Source organism: Entelurus aequoreus, linkage group LG26 (assembly GCF_033978785.1).
Source record: "Entelurus aequoreus isolate RoL-2023_Sb linkage group LG26, RoL_Eaeq_v1.1, whole genome shotgun sequence".
Taxonomy (NCBI): domain Eukaryota; kingdom Metazoa; phylum Chordata; class Actinopteri; order Syngnathiformes; family Syngnathidae; genus Entelurus; species Entelurus aequoreus.
The window spans coordinates 9721872-9741898 of NC_084756.1; the positions used below are offsets into that span (position 1 = coordinate 9721872).

Below are 20027 nucleotides of genomic sequence, written 5' to 3' on the forward strand. Positions count from 1 at the left end.
TATTTATTTTGTTAATTATTATTTGTATTTATTTTGAATCCCAATTTACAGTCCCACACTCCAGTCCAGTAGGTGGCGGTAATGCACCTTTGTTGGTTTGCCAACCGCCAATAAACTCCATAGAAGAAGAAGAAGAACCGCGACCACCCCGACCCCGCCCACCTCAACCCTCAAGGTTGGCAAGTATGCTTTTAAGTCTGCTAATGTGTGAAGGCTGTCCCAGTTTAAAATACTGTAAATGTTGAATATTATAAATAAAGGTTTTGAAAATCAATTTTGTTTTAAATAAAATACATTGTTGAATATTATAAATAAAGGCTTTAAAAATAAATAAATAAAACAATAAAACTATCAAATGTGTCCGTACCGATGTGAAGGAGTGCGTGTTAGGGGTTAGAGCGCCTCTCTAAGGCCCGGAGGACGCCACTGCCGTCGGGGGAAAAAAGTGACGCCGCTCCGGTGTACACACTCACCAGCCGTAGCTAAGACGGCAGGGAAAATCGTATTTTTCTTTCATTTCTATTCATTTGTTATAGTTTATCTGTCGGGATTTTATTCCGGTATCTCACTGCCAAAGGAGCCAGCGGGCTCTCGGTGAAGCTCCCGCCGCTTCCGGCTCACGCAGCAGCGGCAGCGATAGTTTGACAGTCGCGGGTCGCAGTGAAGCAGCGGCGGCACCGAGCAGCTAGCATTAGCTAGCATTAGCCCTGGTAAGTCCTCGCTCCCACCACCAGCAGCAGCAGCAGCAGCAGCCCCGGCTGACAAGTGCTTAGTCGGCGGCGTGCGAGAGATTCCCTTCCCAGCCTGGCGTTTTAGAGCGTCGGTTGGCAGTTTGTATGTTTTGTTGTGTTAGCGCGGTGTTACGCGCATGGAAAAAAAAGGCTAGCTTGTATGCTAATGTGTGTGTGCGCGCGTGTGTGGCTAATTATATGCGCTATTGTTAGCTTGTAGGCAGGCTAATCTTTTATTTTTATTTTTTTTAGCCAGCTTCTAAAGCACACCACCATCTGTTCTCCACGGACCACAGAACCTGGAGGTTTCTTCTCACGGACCCTGCAGGAAAAAAAACGTGAGTTTGAAATAGACTTGTGATCGATGTTGTTTTACTTGGGCATTGAATGTGAAAGCACCATTTTTAAAGTCCCAGGTTGTTGTTTTTTTTAAACACCTGACATAAGATGTTATACTTTTGCATTGAATGACAATCCTTCAAATTGATTGATGCTTGGCTGATGACAACAGTTTTATTTATACCCGCCAGCAACAAATGCATAGAATACCACAACTGGATACACAACTGGTGTCATGTAGGCAATATCCAAATCAATCACAATCCTTTTGAGAGACAAAAACACATGTTTTTATTTTTTGTAATGCATTCTAACTCGTGAATAAACACTAGCAAAAGTCGACTAACAAATGTACGGAGCCCCTAAAGCAGTGGTTCTTAACCTTGTTGGAGGTACCGAACCCCACCAGTTTCATATGCACATTCACCGAATCCTTCTTTAGTGACAATTTATTTATTTATTTATTTTTAAAATTCAAGACAAGTTATATGTTTTTTTTACTAGTGCATGAACATCACCTTGTTCAAAGAACAAAACCAACATAGGGCATGAACTCACCGAATCCTTCTTTAGTGAAAAATATTTTATTTATTTATTTTTAAAATTCAAGACAGTTATAGTTTTTTTTTACTAGTGCATGAACATCACCTTGTTCAAAGAACAAAACCAACACAGGGCATGAACTCACAACAAATTACACAATTGCAAATCAGATGGAAAATTAGAGGGAACATTGTTTGGGGGTATCCATAATACTTAGACTTAGACTTATTTTTTATTGTCATTCAAATTTTAACTTTACAGTACAGATACACTGATAGGGAGAAGTTTTTATTTACACGATTGATCGAATGAAACTTTTATTAGTAGATTGCACAGTACAGTACATATTCCGTACAATTGACAACTAAATGGTAACACCCGATTACGTTTTTCAAATTGTTTAATTAAGTCAGGGTCCACGTTAATCAATTCATGAGTCTGGTGTGTCTTGACCGCTGTGGCGGAGGCTCTGCCGAACCCCTGAGGCCGACTCACCGAACCCCTAGGGTTCGATCGAACCCAGGTTAAGAACCACTGCCCTAAAGGGACATGGAGGGAAACATTTTTTGGCGAGATCTCAATGCTTTTTGCGAGATCTCACAAAATTGTTTTTTATGGGGTTTTTCTATGTCAAAGCGATGGTGGAGCCTACCCATCACCCGACACAGTGCATGAACTCACAACAAATTACACACTTGCGAATCAGTCTGACTTCTGCTGTTGCCGTATCCATAAAACCGATATAAAGAAGTTTTTATTTACACGATGAGTCGTGTGTGTCTTGACCTCCGCGGCGGAAGCTCCGTCGAACCCCTGAGGCTGACTCACCGAACCCATAGGGTTTGATCGAACCCAGGTTAAGAACCACTGGCCTAACGTATAAAGACATCAAATCCGTTCTTGCACGTAGACATGGCTTTGACATAAGTGAGAGACATCTGAAAAGAATACTCAGGGCGAGGGGGCTTTCTCGTCGTAATGGGTACTGTGTCTGTTTTACTTCCGGTTCACTGACATAGGAAAAAAACCTTTTGCGAGATCGGGCAAAAAGTATGGCGAGATCGGGCAAAAAGTATGGCGAGATCTCGCAAAACATCCATGTCCCTTTAGGGGCTCCGCACAAATGGGCTAATCTGAGTTGCTTTATTCCGCCTGTAAAGCCTTCTAAAAAAAACATCCATCGATTTATTTACATGCTCTAAATATATATGTAATGTAGTAACAGGCACATTCGTAATAACATGTAATATTTACGTATTTTGCACATTTTAGGCATACGGAGGCGCATTCATTTCACAGACTCATCACAACGTCCGCTTTTTCCTTCAACAACTACTACTATTCATGGCAGACTTCTTTAGGGACAACAACTAGTTAGGGACTAGTGATGATCCAGAACCTTACATTTTTTAGCCTAAATATAAGGAAAATTATGCGACACGTTTTAGAAGCGTTGTGCTAATACACTAAGCATCATGTGGCAATATTGCTAAGTGCTAAACAAGAAATACAAACTCCGAACATAAAACAATCACTTACTGTACAATGTCTGCTCTCACTGGGATGCCGACTGATGGGATGTTTATATTTTCCCTTAAATGAAGAATTCATCATAATCCATTCACCACAATCCGCAAGCTAGTGTCTTTTTGTGTCTTTCACGCCATCTTTGGGTCTGAGTTTAATGTCAAATTTGACCAATTTCTCGGTCTATGGCCACAATCTTTTTTTTTTAGCCAACTTCTAAAGCACACCCCCATCTGTTCTCCACATAACCTGAAGGTTTTTTCTCACGGACCCTGCAGGAAAAAAACGTGATTTTGAAACAGACTTGTGATCGATGTTGTTTTACTTGGGCATTGAATGTGAAGCACCATTTTTAAAGTCCCAGGTTGTTTTTGTCAACACCGACATACGATGTTATATGATGAATACGACAATCCTTCAAATTGATTGATGCTTGGCTGGTGACAATAGTTGTATTTATACCCGCCAGCAACAAATGCATATAATACCACAACTGGTGTCATGTGGGCAATATCCAGTTGAAAGGGAACTGCACGTTTTTTCCGATTCATTCAGTCTTTTTGTGAGACAAGAACACGTTTTTTTTGTAATGCATTCTAACTCATGAATAAACACTTGCAAAAGTCGACTAACAAATGTACGGAGCCCCTAAAGCAGGGGTGTCAAAGTCAAATGGACGGAGGGCCAAATAAAAAATGTAGCTACAAGCCGAGGGCCGGACTGTTCGAATGTTCATTGAAAAATTTTTAAATGACGCATATAGTCTAGTGAACCTAATTGAACCTACTGAAAACCTAACAAATATATTCCAATATGATCAGATAAATAAAGCAATATTTTCTTATGGCTCTGTCAGTAATCTTTAATTTTCAACAGACACAAAAGACAAATTTCCTTTATATAAAAATCCCCATAACATGAACATTAAATGAAAGAAACCGGTATTCAAGGCACCATCAGTAGCCTATATTTTCTATTTTAGCAAAAGTGGGCTAAATTTACTTCAAAGAAAAAAACAATAATAGCAATTTTCTATCATCCACTCAACTGAAATATTTTTAAAATATAATTAAATTGAAATACAATAAAATAAAGTGCAAAAATCTATAAATCAAAAACAACACTTTGTTTAAGGAGAAGTAACATGCAGTGAAAACAAATATTAAACTTTAACTTTTAAACTTGAATTGAGTAAAAACTCTAAATATGTGATTGCACAGTAATGTTCACATTAAACCCCCCTCCTCCCTCCGTGGGAGGGAGGCGAGTTGGGTGCCCGAAACCCCCCGCTGGTTTCGGCCCGCCCCTTGGCGCGCGTGGCACGGCGGGCTCCGCGACCCGACGGCTGGCCCTCGTGGCTTGACGGCGGGCGCGTCCCGACGGGCCGCGCGTAGGGGTCAAACGCAGAAGTCTCAGGGCCTCGTGGTGAGGGGGTGGCCTGCGGGTTTCGGCCCGCTTGACCCCCCCGCTCCGCTTGGCGCGCGCGGCACATGACGGGTTCCGCCACCGACGCTCGGGCTGCAGCCCGACGGTGGTGCGGGCCCGGCGGTGACGCGCGGTTTGGGGAAACAAAGCAGAAGTCTCAGGGCCTCGGGGCCGGGTTTCGGCCCGCCCCCTTGGCGCGCGTGGCACGGCGGGCTCCGCGACTGACGGCCGGGCTGCAGCCCTTCGGCCGGCAGGCGCGTCCCGGCGGGCCGCTCGCCCCCTTTCGGAACCTTGGACCGGCATCCGCTTGGTGCGTGTAAAAGATCTGCGGTCTGCGGGCCGGTTCTAATAATAAATCAAGATCATCCCAAGGGCCGTAAAAAACCTTCTCGCGGGCCGGATATGGCCCGCGGGCCTTGACTCTGACATATGTGCCCTAAAGGGACAAGGAGGGAAAAATGTTTTGGCGAGATCTCTCAATGCTTTTTGCGGGATCTCTCAAAAGGGTTTTTTATGGGGTTTTTCTATGTCAGTGAACCGGAAGTGAAACGGACAAAGCGATGGAGGAGCCTACCCATCATCCGTGGGAGGAGTTTATTGATTTCTATTTTAGTATTGGCCTAACGTATAGAGACATCAAATCCGTTCTTGCACGTAGACATGGCTTTGACATAAGTGAGAGATATCTGAAAAGAATACTCAGGGTGAGGGGGCTTTTTCTTCGTAATGGGTACTGTGTCTGTTTTACTTCCGATTCACTGACCTAGGAAAAAAACCTTTTGCGAGATCGGGTAAAAAGTATGGCGCGATCGGGCAAAAAGTATGGCGCGATCGGGCAAAAAGTATGGCGCGATCGGGCAAAAAGTATGGCGAGATACTGTCCCTTTAGGGGCTCCGTACAAATGGGCTAATCGGAGTTGCTTTATTCCGCCTGTAAAGCCTTCTAAAAAACCATCCATCGATTTATTTACATGCTCTAAATATATATGTAATGTAGTAACAGGCACATTCATAATAACATGTAATATTTACATATTTTGCACATGTTAGGCATACGGAGGCGCATTAATTTCACAGACGCATCACAACGTCCGCATTTTCCTTCAACAACTGTTACTAATCATGGCAGACTTCATTAGGGACAACAACTACTTTGGGACTAGTGATGATCCAGAACCTTACATTTTTTAGCTTAAATATAAGGAAAATTAGGCGACACGTTTTTAGAAGCTGTGTGCTAGTACACTAAGCATCATGTGGCAGTATTGCTAAGTGCTAAACAAGAAATACAAACTCCGAACATAAAACAATCACTTACTGTACATTGTCTGCTCTCACTGATTTGCAGACTAATGGGATGTTTATATCTTCTCTTAAATGAAGAATTCATCATAATCCATTCACCATAATCCGCAAGCTAGTGTCTTTTTGTGTCTTTCTCGCCATCTTTGGGTCTGAGTTCAATGTCAAATTTGACCAACTTCTCGGTTTATGGCCACAATCTTTTTTTTAGCCAGCTTCTAAAGCACACCCCCATCTGTTCTCCACAGACCACATAACCTGAAGGTTTCTTCTCATGAACCCTGCAGGTAAAAAACGTGAGTTTGAAACAGACTTGTGATCGATGTTACGCTAAATGTTGTTGGGCATTGAATGTGAAGCACATTTGGATACACAACTGGTGTCATGTGGGCAATATCCATTTAAAAGGGAACCGCCCGTTTTTTTAATTCGTTCACAGTCCTTTTCAATCAATCAATCAAAGTTTATTTATATAGCCTTAAATCACAAGTGTCTCAAAGGGCTGCACAAGCCACAACGACATCCTCGGCTCAGATCCCACATCCAGGCAAGAAAAAACTCAACCCAATGGGATACAATAAGAAACCTGCAGTCCCTTCCAAGGTTTCTCATTGAGTTTTTTCTTGCCCTGATGTGGGAGCTGAGCCAAGGATGTCATTGTGGCTTGTGTAGCCCTTTGAGACACTCGTGATTTAGGGCTATATAAGTGAACATTGATTGATTGATTGATACCTATGAAGGTTCTCATTCATCCGGGTCCTTGTCATCTCAGGGTGTTCAATCGGTCGCAACTGGACTGTTTGGTTTGTATTGGAAGACGTTTCGCCGCTCATCAGAGTAGGCTTCATCAGTTGGTTTTAATAGACTTAGATTGGTCAGACTAGCACGAACTGATGAAGCCTCTTCGGATGAGCGGCGAAACGTCTTCCAAGACACACTAAACAGTCCACTTGCGAACGATTGAACGCCCTGAGGTCAAATATACACAACCAAAACGATTAACAAAATGGCTAAATAAAATATTGACAAAGTTTGACAGACTTCAATATTGAACATGTAGGCAGAGGTAGAGTTGTACATTACTTAACTCACAATCAAGTTAGGACCTTTATTAAACAAAAGTGCAGAGTAGCAATAGAAACACTACAGTGAAAGCAGATGTATTAACAGGTCATATAAAAAAACAAACACCTAAGTCTTGCAGGTTTTGAGTGAGGAACACCAACATGACATATGTCAGTCAACTCTTGCAGCACTTTTAGGCCCCATTTACACTAAGCCGGTTATCCAGGGTAAATCCCACCTAACTTTATCCTTTTCCACACACACACAATGCTCGTTTAAGACCCCCTCCTCCCCTCCGTCCGCCGACGCAACGCGACCTAATACGCATGCGCGGAAAATGCGCATGTCATAGTGACCTCCAGTGTTGCTTTGTGTGCAAGTTCTTAAATTAAATTTAACTTATCTGAACAATATCCAGTGTTGTGGTATTTCATTTAACTGGAATCCAGTGTGCTGTGGGGCCCTATTGTTGTGAATCACACCTGAGACATAAATTAATCAAATCTTTATTAGACACGTAAACAATGTGATAAAGAACATTTTACATCAATCAAACAAGGTATCTAGATATCTGGTCAGGACACTCACTCTTTTGCCTTCACCTTCATTGTCCATTCCTTTTTGGTGACTTTATATACTCTGGACCCAGACGTTGAGTCCGCGACATACATGGCGGACAATAACTGATACAGTCTGCTTTGCCAGTCTAAAGCATTCAATGTTTTCCAAAGTTTTCTCTCGACGGCCAGGTAATACAAAGCACGCGCTAACTTTTTTATCAGACCACTCCCTGAGATGGTTCATATGGCTCTAACATGTCAGAAATGTACTTTGGCACAAGACCATGAAAAGACTTGTACACAAGGACAGCTGTTTTAAAGTCTATTCTCTGAGCAATTGGAAGCTAGTGCAGTGACCTAATATGGTCGTATTTCCTGGTTCTAGTCAGGACTTAAGCAGCAGCATTTAGGATGTAAGTAAGCTGCCTCCTGCGATTACTAAATATATTAGGGCTGGGTGATACGGTGAAAAAAAAAAATCAGGATACATTTTTTCATATCGTCCAATCTCACTTAATATTACTTTTATTTTTATTTTATTTTATTTTTTATACTAAAGGCTGATTGTCCTGTGCAGGGTTATACCAAGTACCACATCTCTGTTTACTACTGCAGTATGTTGTAACAGACATTACTATGTTTGATTGAGGTAAATATATGACAACAGCTGACAACTATCATTTTGTTCATTAATTCATGTGTGTTTACTAGAGGTGCAACAATACAAGTAACACAGTATATCTGCATTTTATAGTTTAAGTATCATTACCAAGTATCATTATCACTTGAGGACGAGGCTAAAAAATGGTACACACCGAGAGCAAGCCAGTAGCAGGCATGCTAATTATTAAGCTAACCGCTAAGCTAGCGTGAAACCAAGAAATAATATAACTATAGATAAATGGAAAACATTTACAGTTAATACATTTGAGATGTTAATCTTTGGGTTTTGATTGATTGACTGAAACTTTTATTAGTAGATTGCACAGTGAAGTACATATTCCGTACAATTGACCACTAAATGGTAAACCCCAAATAAGTTTTTCAACTTGTTTAAGTCGGGGTCCACTTAAATTGATTCATGATACAGATATATACTATCAAATATATACTAACATCATAATACAGTCATCACACAAGATAATCATCAGAGTATATACATTGAATTATTTACATTATTTACATTATTTACAATCCGGGCTGTGGGATATGGAGGGGAAATGGGGGTGGTTAGGTTTGGTTGGTATCAACACTTCAGTCTTTAACAATCAGCATCAACAATTGCATCGTCAGAGAAATGGACATTGAAACAGTGTAGGACTGACTTGGAAGGGTATGGACAGCAAGTAGTGGACATAGAGAGAGAGAGAGAGAGAGAGATCAGAAAGTACAGTATTTTCCGCACCATAAGCCGCCCCGTGTTGTAAGCTGCACCTTCAATGAATGGCATATTTCAAAACTTTGTTTACCTATTAGCCGCCCCGTGTTATTAGCCGCACCTACGCTACGCTAAAGGGAATGTCAAAAAAACAGTCAGATAGGTCAGTCAAACTTTAATAATGTATTACAAACCAGCGTTCTAACAACTCTGTTCACTCCCAAAATGTAATGTGCAAATGTGCAATCACAAAAATAGTAACACTCAAAATAGTGCAGAGCAATAGCAACATCAATAACTCAACGTTGCTCATACGTTAGTGTCACACAACACACAAAATAAACATTTAAAGCTCACTTTCTGAAGTTATTACTCATCCACAAATCCCTCAAATTATTCTTCTTCGGTGTGCTTCACTTGTTTTTTGACACCATCTATGATGTGGACGCGCATGCAGTCATAGATCAACAGGGACGGAGCTGCGTGAAAAAAGTCACCAGGTCTCTTCGCTCATTTTTTCTTCATCCATCCATCCCTTCGAGTTAGCTTTTATGATGACGCCGGCTGGAAAGTTCTCTTTTGGCAAAGTCTTCCTTTTGAATATCACCGTGGGTGGAAGTTTCTGGCCGTTAGCATGGCAAGCTAGAACCACAGTGAAGGACGACTTCTCATTCCCTGTGGTGCGAATATTCACCGTACGTGTTCCCGTTGTATCCACAGTGCGGTTCAAATGAATATCAAAAGTCAGTGGAACCTTGTACGCGTGTCTCTTAGTAGGAGACATTTTGTGGTCTTTACAGAAGCACACAAATGAAATGAAACGTAATATCCGCGCGCTTCTTCTTCTACGGGGGCGGGTGCTCACCTTGGCGGTTGCTTACAGTAGAAGAAGAAGCGCTTCCTCTTCTATGGGGGCGGTTGCTTACCGTAGAAGAAGAAGCGCTTCCTCTTCTACGGGGAAAAAAGATGGCGGCTGTTTACCGTAGTTGCGAGACCTAAACTTTATGAAAATAAATATTAATATTAATCCATATATAAGGCGCACTGGGTTATTAGCCGCACTGTCAGCTTTTGAGAAAAATTGTGGTTTTTAGGTGCGGCTTATGGTGCGGAAAATACGGTATAAGAAAAAGTGTCTACATTTGATTATTTACAATCCGAAAAGGTATTATGTGGAAGGGAGGGTGTTAGTTTAGGGTTGTAGTTGCCTGGAGGTGTTCTTTTAGTGCGGCTTTGAAGGAGGATAGAGATGCCCTTTCTTTTACACCTGTTAGGAGTGCATTCCATATTGATGTGGCATAGAAAGAGAATGAGTTAAGACCTTTGTTAGTTCGGAATCTGGGTTTAACGTGGTTAGTAGAGCTCCCTCTGGTGTTGTAGTTATGGCGGTCATTTACGTTAAGGAAGTAGTTTGACATGTACTTCGGTATCAGGGAGGTGTAGCGGATTTTATAGATTAGGCTCAGTGCAAGTTGTTTTACTCTGTCCTCCACCCTGAGCCAGCCCACTTTGGAGAAGTGGGTAGGCGTGAGGTGTGATCTGGGGTGGAGGTCTAGAAGTAAGCTGACTAGCTTGTTCTGGGATGTTTGGAGTCTAGATTTGAGGGATTTGGAGGTGCTAGGGTATCATTAGGGTCCCTAAGGATACGATCCGAATCCGATTCCTGGGTAGATGATTTGATTCAGAATCGGTTCTCGTTTTAAACCGATTCTTGTAATGTATTATTTTGTAGATTATAATAATTATCATTAAACTTTTTCCAAACAGGTTAGAGGTTATAAACGCTCCTTGTGGTTGCATGGAGAAGGCCTAAAAACGTAAAATAAATAAATAGATTCTTTAAAAAATCCCAACTATTTTTAATGATTTTTTCAAACTTAAGAAATTTGTGCACTCCTATAACACATGTGATCTGTATTGGTATCGACCGATCTCACTCACAGATGATCGGTATCTTAATCGGCAGTATAAAACCCTGGATGGAACGCCTCTTTTTATTTCTTTATTGCGTTTATTTCGCATTCCTATTTAAAAGGAACTACTTTGCTACCAGTCAATTGGCTATATCGCTCTTCCCCCGACTCGCCATGTTTTTATTGTTCCACTACGGAGATGACTTTATTGACACTTTTTATTGCCTAAAATTGCCTTACACTCAATGGCTGCAGTGCCCCCCTACATGACAGCTTGTGAATGTGTTTTCTATGGACACAGATTGTTTTTAATCCCAACTCGGTTGGGTGAAGATTGTTTTAACGCTAACGCGGTGGGTAATCAACATTTTTTAGCACATAAAAAATGGGGGTCTTTTTAAAAGTTCTGAAAAGACCCACCTTGTAACCGGGTACTAGGTTTAGGCATTTTTGGTGTGTGAATGAGACAGAGTCAGCGGCTAATCAACATTTTTTAGCACAGAAAAAATAGTTTAAAAAAAAAAAGTGCTGAAAAGACCCACCTTGTAACCAGGTACTAGGTTTAGGCATTTTTTGGTGTGTGAATGAGACAGAGTTTTTAAAAAACTTAGATGAATGTGAACAATTCCTTGAACAGAATCCAGACTCTTTGGGGCTAGCCTCTGCCTCAACTGGTTTGGATTGAGATAGAGAGACTGAGTAGAGGGACGAAGGTACTTAGAATTATCAGTATACCGGTACTTATTGCTTTCTTATTCCTCTATCAATAACAGTTGTAGTTCTATGACGTTGATGAGTATGTCACATCAACTTTCCCGCCCAAAATACGGTGAATAGAATGACACTTATGCTTGACAAACGCGGCTGCGACTTCACATTTTGACACTTGAGCTGGAAATAGATGGAGAGGCGCTTGTGTCACACAAGGTGCGATCACTGCACAGACTGCTTGAGCTGTGATTCAAACGTCTGCTGTGGGGAAAAACGGCATGTGTCTCAGAAAAGGAAAAACAATACCCAGAAATATGTGTGTCAGTTTGTACTGGACAAGTTGTGATGCTACTTATACTCATGCCAAAATGACCATTGACGTCAAAATGGTCACGTTTGATGTTATGATTGTCTTGAAAATACAAAATATTCTGTGTATCTGCAGAGTTAGTGAAGATATTGCTGAATGTGATGTTTGTGACTCATATAGGGTGATTGTGGATTTGAAGCTTGTATGGTTGAGTGCAGCGTTCTTCATAGACAAATTTAATGGAGGTGACTCATTGAATCAGCAGTGTGCTGCTGTTGAAGGCCATCTGTTGAGTTACACTTGTCCACATATTTCCCCTCACCATGTCACTTATCCTTGTCATTGCTAATTGCAGCGACTTATTGCTTGTTGATGTGTAGAACCTCTAAAGTGAAACATTCTTGCCGAAGTCAAAGTTCTAGTTCTCATTCATTGCATTTTTTTCCGTTGGAAATAATGTAAAGTGAATTAATTTGCAACTGGGACTTGGCATCAGAATTTTTGCCAACCCTAAAGCACACGATAGCAGACAAGTGAGACGTACACTATATTGCCAAAAGTATTTGGCCACCTGCCTTGACTCACATATTAGACTTAGACTTAGACTTCTTTTTTATTGTCATTCATATCTGAACTTTACAGCACAGATAAGAATGACATTTTGTTACATAAGCTCATGGTAGTGCTGGATAAAAAAAGCAATAAGGTGCATATATAAATAAATAAATATATATAATAATAATATATATAATATATATATAAAATAAATAAATATATATAAATTAGGGCTGCAACTAACGATTAATTTGATAATTGATTAATCTGTCGATTATTACTTCGATTAATCGATTAATAATCGGATAAAACAGACAAACTACATTTCTATCCTTTCCAGTATTTTATTGAAAAAACCCAGCATACTGGCACCATGTTCTGGACATTGGGGGTGCAGCATACACCAATAATAACACAGAAATGTAACTCATCAGAACTGAATCAGATATTGTACACGTTTCTGTTGTGAATAATAAAGGATTCATTTTAGGCTGCCTCTAAATAATAGCATGAAATATTCCAGCACCTTCATAACGTTTAGTTATACTAAAGCGTCACTCAAATCTAAATAGATTTATATAGCTTTATCGGCCCGGCTACATTGATCCATTATGAAACCAACCTGAGATATTTCTGTCCGTTACGTTTATTTCCAAATTGGTAACCGTGCGTTTTCTCTCTCAAAACAGAGTCAAATGTGCCGGAGAAACATTATCATCCCCGCATTGCAACAAAGGCATAACGTTAAAGTTACTTACAAAAAAGCTGAACTCATGAATGCCTGTTGCCACTATGGACTTAAAAAGTTACATACTGTGAGTTCCCTTCATCCATGGCTCCAACATGTTTTCTTCTTCAGGTGCTCCTGAAGCAATGTTGTACTTCCGTGCCATTTTGCAGGAAACGGTCTTCTTTGAAGTCTTTAAAGTAAAGTGTTCCCACACTTTTGACGACTTATGTCGTACACTTTTCTCCATTGAAGCAATAACCTCAAGATGTTTTTCTGCTGAACTATCCGTACGGTTTACCTGCGCCATTTTTCGAATGTTTCCAGACGGCGTCGTCACGTGAGCTGCACATGACACATCATTGGCTAGCTTACCTCCACTTAATGAGACGTAGCCTCAGCGCCGCCCTGGCGCTGTTTTGTACTGTTTTGTACTTACTTTGATTATTGTTTCTCAGCTGTTTGTAAATGTTGCAGTTCACAAATAAAGGTTTATAAAAAAAAATAAATTAAAAAAAACAAAATGAAATGAAAAAAAGCCTCCGCGCATGCGCATAGCATAGTTCCAACGAATCGATGACTAAATTAATCGCCAACTATTTTTACAATCGATTTTAATCGATTTAATCGATTAGTTGTTGCAGCCCTAATATAAATAAATAAATAGATTACTGTACAGATAAATATATTGCACTTTTTCACATGCGTCCATGTTTATGGATGTATGTTATATTGTCTCTTTTATTCCAGCGAGTTAATCCATTTTGGGGGTAGTTGAGGGGATAATTTAATTATGATGCGTTTAAGAGTCTTACGGCCTGAGGGAAGAAGCTGTTACAGAACCTGGAGGTTCTGCTCCTTAGGCTGCGGAACCTCTTCCTAGAGTCCAGCAGTGAAAACAGTCCTTGGTGGGAACTTGAAGTGCCATCCAATTCCTAACCCGTAGGGTACAATATGATGTCGGTCCACCTTTTGCAGCTATTACAGCTTCAACTTTTCTGGGAAGGCTGTCCACAAGGTTGCGGAGTGTGTTAATAGGATTTTCCACCATTCTTCCAAAAGCGCATTGGTGAGGTCACACACTGATGTTGGTCGAGAAGGCCTGACTCTCAGTCTCCGTTCTAATTCCTCCCAAAAGTATTCTATTGGGTTCAGGTCAGGACTCTGTGCAGGCCAGTCAAGTTCATCCACACCAAAATGTTTTGGTATCCTGGAGCATTCAAAGGGGCTAAGCCCAACTCCTGAAAAACAACCCTACACCATAATTCCTCCTGCAACAAATTTCACACTCGGCACAATGCAGTCCGAAATGTAGCGTTCTCCTGGCAACCTCCAAACCCAGACTCGTCCATCAGATTGCCAGATGGAAAAGCGTGATTCATTACTCAGGTGAACGCGTCTCCACTGCTCTAGAGTCCAAACTCTTCACTTTTCTTATAATAAAGCTGACAGTTGATTTTGTAATATTTAGGAGTAAGAAAATAGCTCGGTTGGTAGAGTGGCCGTGCTAGCAACTTGAGGGTTCCAGGTTCGATCCCGCTTCTGCCATCCTAGTCACTGCCGTTGTGTCCTTGGGCAAGACACTTTACCCACCTGCTCCCAGTGCCACCCACACAGGTTTAAAAATGTAACTTAGATATTGGGTTTCACAATGTAAAGCGCTTTGAGTCACTAGAGAAAAGCGCTATATAAATATAATTCACTTCACTTCACTTCACGACTGGATTTCTCACACAGGTGGCATCCTATGACAGTTCCACGCTGGAAATCACTGAGAGCGGCCCATTCTTTCACAAATGTTTGTAGAAACAGTCTCCATGCCCAAGTGCTTGATTTTATACACCTGTGGTCCGGCCAAGTGATTAGGACACCTGATTCTCATCATTTGGATGGGTGGCCAAATACTTTTGGCAATATAGTGTATGTACAGTCAAACCTGTGTTAGCAGCCACTTTCCGTTAGCGGTCACAAAAATGTCCCGCGCAGAAAAAAGTAGTGTTATAGCCACCGCATAATTGTGTTATAGCCACCGCATAATGCAGCCTGTGGCCGTTCATATTGCATCCCAGAGCAGTTTTTGACTCTGTATAGCGGCCACCGATGGCAAAATTTGCCATAAGACCGTCCGTAAAAATTAATATCTTAAGCGGGATTTGCGGTGGAGTCGCAAGCAGCCGGACCATGCAGCTGTGCCGGGCCTCGGCAAGTCTCATCGAAGCTCCCCTACGCTTTGCGCAGTTGAGTAATCCCCAAAGGTCTGGCATGAATGGAAAACAGCAACCTATTCACGTAAGCAACAGTGAGCAGGCTCAAATTCAATAGCAATGTAAATATAATGACAATAAAGTCCATTCTATTCTATTCTATTCTAAGCTTAGAAAGCTTGTAACACTGTATTTTAGTTATGGTTTACTACAATTCCGGATACATGCACATTTATACGTAATTGTTTAAAGGTCAACATGTATAGAAATTTAAAATAGCGGCCAACCTGCATTTACTGGCCGCCTGTCGATTGCGGTCACTTTCTTTGTTTCCCTTGAGTGGTCACTATAGACAAGTTTGTCTGTAATAAGTACCCTTAATTGAACAAAATTGCAGTCTAAAACACACCATTTTGCAAAATAAACAAGTATTATATAATTACAGTTGCATATTAATTACAGATATGTATGTAAGGCAACAACCTATTTAAAATAGTTCCGTTTCAAACGTCCAATATCCTTCAACTTGATGCGTCATGAGTTTAACTTAAAGGGGACCCCTGATGAAATTTGTCTTATCTGACTAATGCATTTTGTTACACAGTTGGATACGTGTGTTAAGCAGTCAAATGTTCAAATCCTAAAGTTAACGCATTTAAGCTTGAGCTTGTTTAAGATGCCTCTTTTCGCGAGGATTTGCAGACCGGCTAGATAGATGGATAGTACCGTATTTTCCGCACCGGATTATAAGGCGCACCTTCAATGAATGGCCTATTTTAAAACTTTGTTCATATATAAGGCGCACCGCATTATAAGGCGCATAGAATAGACGCTACAGTAGAGGCTAGGGTTAAGTTATGCATCCATTAGATGGAGCTGCGCTAAAGGGAATGTCAACAAAACAAATAGTGATTGTACTGACACTTCTACTTGCTGCTCTCTGTTCAACAACCCACTGTTCGAGTTTGTCCTCCAACTGTAGCCATCTCGCTTTGTTCCCTCGGAAACTCTGTTTAGTCTTCTTTACTTGGCGCAGGTCATCATGTTGCTTCCTCCACTTCCGCACCATTGATTCGTTAATGTTAAATTCTCTCGCTGCTGCTTTATTCCCGTGTTCTACTGCGTGACTGATCGCCTTGAGTTTAAACTCTACGTCATAAGCGTGTCTCTTAATAGGAGCCATTTTTGGGTCTTTACATAAAGTTTAGGTCTCGCAACTACGGTAAGCAGCCGCCGACTTCATTAGCAGCCGCCGACTTCATTTTCCCCCGTAGAAGAAGAAGCGCTTCTTCTTCTACGGTAAGTAGCCGTAGAAGGGGGAAAATGAAGTCGACGTAGTTACCGTAGTTGCGAGACCTGTTGTGGCTCAATATTGGTCCATATATAAAGCGCACCGGATTATAAGGCGCACTGTCAGCTTTTGAGGAAATTGGAGGTTTTTAGGTGCGCCTTATAGTGCAGAAAATACGGTACTTTGATACCTTCAGGAGAGTTCCCTCAGGAAAATTTAAATTCCAGCAGCAGTGTACAGAATTGAGATCGAATTTAAAAAGTAAAAAGTAACTACTGTTACTACTAGATGAGTCAAGGCGAACTGGATTTCCCTATTTGGACATTAAGTCTAGCTCTCAACTAGAGGGAGAGGGGCTCCTCCCCTCTGCATATGGCAATAATGAAACACAAAAAAAGGTAAGATAAAATATTATTTTCATCTAATCTTGGCATGCACATAATAACAGCAATGTTATTAAATGTCCCAGATATGTCAAAAAACATTAATGAATCATCTTCTTTTCCAATACCTCTATAACTGATAACAGTAGTTCAGCCGGGATATGCTCATTTCAAAATTAGATTTACAGCCCCAAAATCTTGTTTTCATTTCGATGTCCCGCCCTCCACCGTTTTAACCAATTAGAAAGTCCGTGAGTGTGTCACATCCAGGTTGCCAGTAACGCACCGCCGTCTTCGTTTAGCTACTGCCACTGGTTAAGTTACTTAACATGTCAGACCTTCTAAAAGTTACCATTTTCAACTTATTCATGACACAGCCAGGAACAAAACCAGGAATTGTATCGAGGATGCATTTGAAAGATGAAGACGATTGAAGGCGGAGAATATTTTTTAATCTAAGCCAAATTTGCAAATTTCCTACTTGATAGGTAAGTGAGGCGTTTACGTTTTCTTATTACTTGTAGTAAGTGGAAATGGACATTTGGTATGTAAACTATATTGTCCAATACGATCTATGATCTTGTCTAACAAAGCTAGTAGGTTCCTACAACGAATGCTTAGCTTGCTAGCCTGGGCAATGAGAGCATACGTATAGCCCAGTTCCACTACACTTCCACATATAGGCTAACGGGGGAAATATATGCGCGTTAGCCTCTATGTTGGTGTGTAATCGTACTGACAGGTTTTATTTGTCCATAATATATTTTGCCCTATGTAGATTTGGGTAGTGTCAGTGCCTATTTTGTCCCCATTATGCTGATAAGCTGAGGAAATGGGTTCCAACATTAGCACAGCTGTCATGGCAATCTGAAACGTAAGGAGACAGCCAAATCACATGATAAGAGAATTCCTCATTCGTTTTTGCATATTGTGAACTACATGTACCAAGTTATATGGCAATTTGAAACGTTTGAAACAGTAGCCTATAGGCATACCTTGGTAAAATGTCTCCTCTTTAGTTTTGTGCATACATTAGGCTGCTCTACTTATTTTCACCAGTATAAGCATGCTCTACTTATTTTCACCAGTATAACCATTGCTAGCGTTGGTTGTAGTTGGTTTTAGTCTTTGTTTTCTGATAGTACTGACAATAACCATATGATTGCCATTTGTTGTGATATTGTACGCAGGCATGACGTACTAATTCCTGAAAATAGCCTTGTTTCTGTGTAAAATGTGTTGGTTAGAGATTTGTTATTGACAAAATGCTTGTCTATTCAGCTATTATAGTCCCAGCACCTCAGTAAGAGGCAGGGGAAGAGAAACCTACAGCGTACGACTCGTCGCGTGCCATTTGAAGTTCCTTGGAGTAGCCCAGTCGATTGAGCTGGATTCGGCTGCGTATCTGGCATCCTCAGTCAGGGAGACGGGGAGGGGATTACTGAATTTTGACCGTGATTGTAGTACATGCAGTGTTGTAAATTCTGCCAAAAGCAAGTTTATTTTTCAACTTTGTAGGAAAAAATAGCAGATAAGATATATATTTAAAAAGTGTACATTTTTAAAAGAAAAATTCAATGTTTTTTAAGAGGATGGAGCGTGGATTCAATCGCAATCTGGGAACACCTCCACAAATAACCAGCTTGCAGAAAGACTAAAAAAACAAGTTAAAAAAAGTGACTGTGGAGCAAAATGTATGCAAAATTTGAACACGAAGCTTATACAAAACATGTTTGATACACCACAAGAAAGGGTTTTAAATGTTAAAAAAAATTCCCATAAGTCCCCTTTAATGAATAATTGTAGTCACTAGATTATTGTGCCAATTAGTACTTCACTTCAACTTAAAGACAACATAAGTCCATTCCCGACGGTTAATAATAAATAGGTTAGTGTTTTTCATTCCTACCAATGTTCTTTTTGAGTCATTTCACTTGATAAAGTATTTTCTAATATTCCACAGTATAAAATAATAAATGTATGTAGGATTTGCGCTGCTAATGTAACGGCCATTATCAAAGGCTCCAATATCAGTATGGTGAATTAGGACACTTTTAACACCTGGACTATGATGTTACATCAAGGCGCCACCGTATGCTACGTCTTTTCCCTCCAGAACCTTCTACATTGTCCTATGATGTTGTCTTAATATTCACAATAAAAGAGACCTGTACATTTTTGACTTAAAGGGGAACTGCCCTTTTTGGGGAATTTTGCCTATCATTCACAATCATCATGAAAGACATGACGACGGATGAATCTTTTAAAATGTATTCTAGCTTGTAAATTAATGTCCGCTGGAAGGTTCTCTATTTCGCCCATAAAATCCAATAGATAACCATTCAAAAACCGCCAACAATACTCCATTTACATTTTGTGACTTGAATATTAAACAAGCATTAGTGATCTTGTTATTATAAGTGTTAATGACGAGCTATTTATAGCGGCGCAGTGATCATTACCGTGTGTCCCTATGTTTTCAGCTTTGAGTGGTCTGCTGCTTTCTCGCTTCCTTGCTCCCTGGAAGTTTATTGTAGATCATAAATAATGCATCTCACCTGGACAAAAAAAAGGCCGGGGAGGTATTCCGACAAGGTGGTACACTTTGACAGCCATTTAGGGCCTGGAAATGGCGAAGACAAGAAAAGACACTTGGGGCCTTGTGAGGATTATGGTCAATCTTCATCTAAATGGGAATATATGAACAGATATCAGTGATAAAAAAAAAAAGGGGAAACATTTTTGAAATTAATGCGCCGCATATGCGTAAAATATAAATGTGCCAGTTACTACATTACATATATACTTACATTATGTACATAAAACCTCATTTAAGTTAAATTAAAGTTAAAGTACCAATGATTGTCAAATGCAGAAATTTGTCCTCTGCATTTGACCCATCCCCTTGTTCACCCCCTGGGAGGTGAGGTGAGGGGAGCAGTGAGCAGCAGCGGGAATCATTTTTGGTGATTTAACCCCCAATTCCAACCCTTGATGCTGAGTGCCAAGCAGGGAGGTAATGGGTCCCATTTTTATAGTCTTTGATATGACTCGGCCGGGGTT

The 20027-nt window shown here is 40.6% G+C and overlaps 1 protein-coding gene across 18 annotated transcripts in view; it reads left to right on the top strand.

The window, feature by feature from the left end:
• Window positions 1–387: 387 nt before the first annotated feature.
• The window catches only part of LOC133643381 (R3H domain-containing protein 2), a 134787-nt gene continuing 115147 nt past the window's right edge, over window positions 388–20027 (top strand). For 14 of the 18 annotated variants that reach the window (XR_009824677.1, XR_009824678.1, XR_009824676.1 and 11 more), the window contains exons 1-2: window positions 388–710; window positions 984–1069. The gene's annotated coding sequence lies outside the window, so the exon portion shown is untranslated. Of the gene's footprint in view, window positions 711–983; window positions 1070–3380; window positions 3428–6115; window positions 6164–20027 lie in introns of those variants that run through there. The other 4 variants (XM_062037906.1, XM_062037907.1, XM_062037920.1 and 1 more) reach the window with 4 other exon arrangements.